At 42.7% G+C, this 7,598-nt stretch overlaps 1 protein-coding gene across 2 annotated transcripts in view; it reads right to left on the minus strand.

Annotated features, from left to right (window-relative positions):
* Nucleotides 1–6,322, minus strand: part of LMNTD1 (lamin tail domain containing 1) — a 208,650-nt gene extending 202,328 nt beyond the window's left edge. For both annotated transcript variants that reach the window (XM_054843525.1, XM_054843552.1), the window contains exon 1: nt 6,237–6,322. The gene's annotated coding sequence lies outside the window, so the exon portion shown is untranslated. The remainder of the gene's footprint in view (nt 1–6,236) is intronic.
* Between the last annotated feature and the right edge of the window lie 1,276 nt (nt 6,323–7,598).

Below are 7,598 nucleotides of genomic sequence, written 5' to 3' on the forward strand. Positions count from 1 at the left end.
CAGATCTTGCCAGGCTACTTTCCTTGACCTGTCAGACAAATAGAAAATAATCTGAAGTATCCTAAATGCAGCTAATTGCTCTAAACTGTGACTAGGCACATAACAGAAATAAAAGGTATTTCTGTTTCCCGGTAGAAATCAGCTACAGGAATTATTCATGTAGTGGAGAAAAGAGTGTTGGTCATTTGACATAAATCAGTTCCCTTTGATGTTTGCAAAACAGAGCAAGACCATAACATACGAGCAGACTGAAATTACAGCTGAATAAATTTATAGACTTGTTTTTATTAATTTTAAAATGAGATTATAATGTCTAAAAGCAATCAACTGACAGTTTTGGTCCACTTCTGTCTAATCACTGCTTCAATTGATGCATCTCCTAAAAATACTTGAAATTGAAACCATCAGATGTTAACAATATCTCTTCTTCTGCCATTAGATAATATCCAATCAGTGATTATGGGCAGCAATGAAGCTTCTTAATTCAATGACTACATGCCACCTATCTTTCCCATTTTGCTGACTGAAGATCCAGCTGTTTCTGGTTCCTATCAATGCACTTCAAAGATTGGCAAGTATAGCTATAAAGCAAAAAATAGGAACACTGCATCCCACATCAGTCACCCTTTTGTAGTACAAGAATTTTAGAAAGTTCTTGAATGGGACAGAAAGACAGAATGGGATTTGTTTTTAATAAGTAGTAAACACTCACACTGGTAATCATTGTTAGATATTTTCTCCAAGCAACAAAAAATGACACCCTCTTTGGTGGATGGGTTGACTCTTGGGCTGCTTTGCCTCCAGAAGAATTATCCTATACAGGGAGACCGCTGCATCAGTCTTTGAACCAATACCTGCCTGCAAAGTGGCTTGGGATTTGATCCATGGAGACAAACAGCTAAGCTGTTTTTTCTCCCTCTGTGTCATGGCTTCTTCTGTGAGGCTATGTTCACTGTAAAAGCTGAAACTAGGTACATGGGAAACTCAAATCAGAGACAGCATATCCACCTTGATTGTTATTGGGATTTGTGCCTTCTTGATGTGAAAGGTGGTGACACTTATACCACATCAAAGCTCAGGCAATCATTTCTGTAACCAAAGAGCGTTCCCACTCTATGGATCTCACTGGCAGGACTGCACAAAGATGAGTTAGTACATGTAGGTGTCAGAATGACTTTACAGCAAAATCTACTCACAATTAAGTAGGCCTGTTTTGAGGATAAAGAACATTATTAGCTTGAAAATGTTCTAAAGAGGCGTCTGACCACTGAATTCCAAGAGCTGAGAACTGTATTAACCACAGTGTATGCAGGACAACTGGACACTGTGTTAACTCAGGACAGTTTGGTTTAGTCACTGCTAATTTTAGATGTCTGTAAATAGGACTACTTGAAGCAGTGACCATGATTACTTTATGCATTTATTCAGGGTTTGTGCGGTATGCCGAGCTCCATTGGCGCAGGTGCTCCTAAGTCACTGAGGTTCAGCCATTAATATCCACCACAGAATATTTGTGTTGGTAGATAAATGCAAATACAATGAATGCAAACATGAGGGCCTGCCCAAATCAATTTTTGTCAGGTCCCTGAGGGCACTGCCAGCCATGACTGCCCCTGCCCAGCCTTTCCCAGGGCTCCCATCACCCTGCTCACAGCCCAGCACCACATTTCAGCCAAACCTGGGACCATCAGTCCCTGCCCCAGTGACACCACAGCAGCACCACCAACCCGCGCTGCCCCTGGCAGTTTTATGCTGGGACATTTTGATGCTGTCTAAAGGAGAGCACACAATAGGGTGGGCAATACTCCACACCCACACCATGCTCCTCAACACAGGGACTACAGGAGGAACAGCATTGGAGAACGTGAGGGCAGTATTGACACTTCTTCCACTTTTCAGAGTAGAGGTGCTCCTCTAGATCCATCTGTAAGTACAAGAAGCTGCTCTGATTTATGGCAAGTCACCCGGCTGCTATCAGCTTTTCTGGGGTAGAGGTTTCTGGTCTGTAGTGTGCCCAGGTCATTCCCTCGCTTTCTCCCAGCCCTCCCATGCTGTCGATGGGGTGAGGAAGCACTGTGGAAAGCCTATGATGTGCTTTCGGGTGGGGAGATCCCCTCAGGTCCTCCCAGCCTCCCTTCTGTTATGAACAGGCCAAAAGGGCTGCAGTTTAGCCTAAGGTGCTTTATCATCTGAGTCACCTCTATTAAATACCACAGTCCCAATAGCAAATTCTTGCAGAGAACTATTTATGGTCAATTCACAGCCTGAAGAATAAATGCCACTACAGAATTAAAATACTTTTGAATTACAAAGCTGAAGAAATTGTGTTCTGCTTTCAGGGAGACCACAGGAAAAAAAAAAAAAAAAAGAATCTGCCTTCATTGCACAGCCTTTACTAGCAAACTTTTGCAAGGAGGGGGAAGCAAAAGCAACACCAACACTTCCCCCAGGGACCTGCTACAGGGTCTGCCAGGTCAGTGGGGTCTGTAGGGCCCCCGGAGCCTGCCGGAGAGTATTACGCTTCCCAAAACTTGCTTCTCCCTAGATTTGCTTCAGTCACTTCTGTGCCCGTTGTCTGTCTCTTGCAGCTGGTTTTCCTTCTTCCATCCCTGCTGGGTGTGGATTTACTACTAGTAGCAATAGTACTGAGCAAGGAATGTAGCCCAGCATTTTATTGCATTGTGTGTGTCTGTGCACACAGATGCATGTCAGCCCAATCCTCTTTTATTTGCATCAGTTTCCCACCATGGGAACTCGGGATATGATTTGGGTAGGACTACCACACATATGTCCGCATTTCCTGGATGTGACCAGATTTTCTAAACAGAAATGTTATCTCACAGGTTAAAAGGGGAGTTCAGGCATATTCCTAGGATCTCTTTACCAGGAACTGAGTGACAACAGTGTTTCTGTCCAGACAGTCTAACATTTGACTATGCTGCATAGTTGGTCACTATGCACGTACAGATACGCTCTGTAACATACTCCCGGCGGGTACTACGCGTCTTGATTGCATCAGAATTACCATGCATGCACAAACCCTCTGTGCAATGGATGTGCAGTGCCTTCAGCATCTCTACAACATGCTGGACCCTCCACATGTGTGCAGCCCAGCACAAATTATTATTAATGCATACTTATTCAGAAAATACCAGAAAATAATATGGGACCCCCAAAATAAAGGAGAATAAAAAAAATATTTAAACCTATCTGAATGTAAGCCACAGGCATGGATCTATACTTCCCTTTAAGTCTAGCATTTTTTTGTACATTGGGTATTCGCCTAGCACATTGGCACTCAGAGGGCTAACAGAACCTACCTACTGGTCTCTGTCCCAAGGGCTGCATGGCATGCAGAAATACAGGAGAAACCAGCACTGAAACTGGGCTGTCCAAAACATGGCAGCTTCAACTCAAAGAGATTTGTGGGGCCTTCTTCACTTTTGGCTCAGAATTATGGTAAAAATAGAGCTGAAATAACTGAATTTACCTAGTTGCCATGGCATGGCCAGAGGACTATCCCCACGGATAGGTTATATTTTAGGGACAAAGTTCCCCCATGTGAGGTAAAGCCATGTTTACTTGTGCTGGAAACAGATGACTCCCAGTACTAGGGCAACCCAATGTGAAACTGGTATTTTCTGAATCGGGTAGGAGGGTTAAAGCTGTTTTAGCTCTGCCTGCTTCCTTGTATACCTTTTGCAACAAAGTCCCTCCATCCTAGGCTTGGGTTTTCCTTAGGTCCACAATACTGATGAGTCCAGGTCTAGATGCTAGGTGTATGGTCTAGATCTGCTAGACACAATGGTTTTTTCTCCATTCCAGCCATATTTGGAGCCTTTACATGGAACCATATGAAGCTTCGTGTGCTCATAAATTAGCCTTTGCTCAAATGAGATTTTCCTCAATTATTAAATGTGCTTTCCTTTTCCCCTCCCTCTTTGATTCTTTTCTATCTTCATGCTCTAGGGAGATTTTCAGAGGTCTTGTGTGAGGATTACAAAGGCAATAAGTGGATTATGGAAAAGTAGCTTTTTGATGTATCCAGCATAATACAAATTAGGATTGTTTATAACTTTATTCCCTTATCAGTTATTACTGTGTGTATGCTGATGTACTTCGAGGTCTCTAAATAAACTTAGCGGGCCAAAGGTAACGGAATTATTTTAATTGGCACATTAAGGAACGCACTTGCCAAAGAACAGATCGTGTGTACAATAATGCTAATAAGGAAAGTTTGTCATCTTATTATTCAAAGAATCTCTTGGAAAAGGAATAATCTTGTGGAGAAGGACACAGGGCTTCCGCAGCTCTAATTTCTCTGTTTGTGGAAAGAGGGCTGTCCCTGACTTCGATGACTCTCTGGTCTCTTTACATTTTAAACTCTTCAAGGCAAGGAATGTCTTCTCACTTAGCCCAGAAGAGTGAGATTCTGAGCTGGATGGAGACCTCAAAACGTTCACCTAAGTGTTAATTAAGAATAATATTGTTTAACATATGTCCCTTTTTCTGCTGGAAGATGTACTGTATATACTTCACAGTGAATCGAAATAACAATAAAAATTCTCCATTCTATCACGAGGAAGTCCAAAGAATGCAAAACTGTGTATTTTATTTTAGGTTCTTCTACTTTCAGCTCTGCAGCACCTGCTATGTTCAGGAAGGATGTTGATGCCTAGACCTACCAAATGATAGACCAGATGCTCAGATAGCAGCACCTACACAGTTCCTCTGGCTTCAGGCATTCCTGTATCTTTCGGACAGGTGTAAAAAGGGAGGGGGGGGAGGGGGAAGTTAAAAATTAATTGCTCTATCACTGGAATGAATATATCCTCTGGCATTTTCTTGTCTGGCAGAAGTGGTCAGGCAGTTATTCTGCAGCAGTGTTTATATTGCTAAGAATGTCAATAACAAGGTGCAGTGTACTGCAATGTGTTTTTGCTAATGAATTGATGAAAGGAGAGAATTATTTTTAGATTGTGAGTAAGTGAGAGAAAGTGAGCTCTAAAACTCCGCAGGGGAAAAAAAACATTCCACCGTTTTCAGGTTTACCAGTACCAAATCCGTTCCCCTATCTCCTGATAAAAAATACAAGTGTAAATGTCAGGCTAAACCAGTGATGACCTTTGACTTCTTTGAAAATGCCATGATTCTTTCAAAAGAGCAGTAGGAGAACAGGCTGAATGACTAACTGGTAGACTGTACCCTCTGGAAAAATCCAGAAGATGGTGTTGAAATTGCTGAACATCCCCAAAGGATGAGCTGTACTGAACAGAGATGCTGGGACCTGCACAACAACAGCTCTGCCTCCCTCCAACACCGCAGCAGGCTCCTTCCCCACATCTGGCACTCAGGGGAGGAAAGCAATGAAGAGAAATCATCCTCTTCAGCTTTTTCCTCCTTGAAACCTGAGCTGATTTTGAAGTGTATGTCCGTGTTGTCGCTTCTTTTTCTCTCCACCTCCTGTTCCCAAGGGCATAGGTGTTAGCACAGGGGCAGCTGCTGAAATGCACACCGCCTTGACCTAGGAAAACATTCTGGGCTGGGAGGGTCAGAATCCATAATCCCTCTGCCGACACTCAGCCTCAGAGACTGCCTCACTTTTTTTAGACCCTCTCTGTGGGAGGCATCAACTGCTCTGCAGATAAGGCTTACGAATGAATGCAATTCTGTGTGCCTTCCTGTGCTTCGTGGTCTTGCAGCTCACGCTGCCTCATTTTACTGCGGTATGAAGGGGCAGAAGGTGGTCCTAGGTGAGGCTGGACATGGTACTGCACACATGCCATGGACTACCTGGTACAGGTATTGAGAGTCAGATATGGTTTCTCAATACAAATATATAGATATATAGCACACACACCTATACATCTACTATAAATAGATATATATCTCTTGCCCTGTCAAGGTGTTTAAGGTTTTACATAACAAATCAGCAATAATAACGTTAAAATATACTACAATTCAGGCTATTAGAAAGGCTGACTGTGACATTTCCACTCCTGTGGATTTTCAGCCAGAAGAAACCTGGCTGAGAACTGCAAGACAGGCTGTCCGGTGGCATTTTCAGCATGCCTTTCCCTCCCACGACTGAGACAGGCACCTCAAATGAGGAACCCCCTGGTTATTAGTTTCCAAACTGGCTTAGGCTCTCTTTCTGCTCTAAGTGATAGTGACTGGGGTGCAGCCAAGCTGGAGGAGCCTTCTATCACACCCTGCAGACATTACTTAATACTTACTTTCTTTCTGGAAGCTCCTACAGGTTAAGTTTTCCTGATTCCAGGAATTCTCAGCTGAACATCAATGCAGCAATAACCACGTACTCTCCATCCCTGTGGCTAACTCGGGCAGATTTGTTGTTGGTTGCTAAAGGCAACTAGTTCTGATTGATGGTTTCCATGAACTTTCCAACAGCAGGGTGGGGTCTGGGCTATCCTGTTTCCAGGCCTCTGCAGGCAAGGAGAGGCAGGAGGAGAAACATAGGGAAACTGGAAGACCATAAAAGTACCCACCTTAAGACTTCTGCTTGTGACTGGCTTATAACCACACTAGCATAGGGTGGCAAAGACTATGTGGGACTGTGTAAGCGATGCTGGTTGCACGCCGTATAAAATAAACCAAACCAAAGCAAAAGTTTGTAAAGCTTTCTAATCCATGAATATTAAGCCCCTGCTCTTTTCACTTTCTCATACTAAAGTCATCCTGGTAAGACAAATCTCTTTTTAAATATTTATCAGAAGAAAAGCAAAACAGTATGAAAGAGATTTGTATAAAACTTGTTTATCAGTCCTGGGCGTGTGAGCCTATCTATCAGCCCTTCCGTGACTCTTGGCGTAGTTTTCTCTGTCTAGCTCATCTACTTCAGATGATATGAAAGGATTTCAATGTGCACTTGAAACACTTTTTTCCAGATTTATTCTACCAGCATTTTTCTTTAACATGCTTATTTGTCTCTTTTAAGGTCTGCTTTACATTACATAGTCTCTTTGTATTCTGTGCAGATGAAAAGCACATGCGTTTCCACTCCTCCCTCATTATAATGCTACTTTTTGAAGAAAAACATCTCATGTGTTCTAAAAAAAAAAAAAATGCCGTTATTACAAAGTTTTAAAAAACCTGTTGATGACTCATTGGGAAGTAGTGAACAACATAATTTCCCCAGCTTTGCCTTATACCCATTCAATCTTAGATCTTTCTGCCAAAAGGGTGCGAATCGCTTGTAGGTGGGGCTGGCAGCTCTATTGTTGAGATTGCTTAAGCACATTTACCAAACATTAGATATTTTAGAAAAAAATTCCACGCTGAATATTTACCTAAACCTGAATTACACAGGAAAACTTTTAGTCAGAAGTTGTTCTTATCTCTAAGACAAGGGCTAGGGTATATTTTGCCTTATCAAAATATTCTGGTAATCTTTCTCTGAGAGGCTTTAATGCCCTTGCCCTTTGAAAAAGGAACGTGAAATTTGCCTTTGTGAAAGCCTGCCCCAATTTGACCACATTACGAGGCTTTGAAAAACTGCAGGCAGCACCAGCTGCCCAGAACCAGAGACTACATCTCTCTGACCAGCTGAGCTTTCCGAGGGGTTCTGGGCTAACACC

This window comes from Grus americana, chromosome 1 (genome assembly GCF_028858705.1).
Source record: "Grus americana isolate bGruAme1 chromosome 1, bGruAme1.mat, whole genome shotgun sequence".
Taxonomy (NCBI): Eukaryota; Metazoa; Chordata; class Aves; order Gruiformes; family Gruidae; genus Grus; species Grus americana.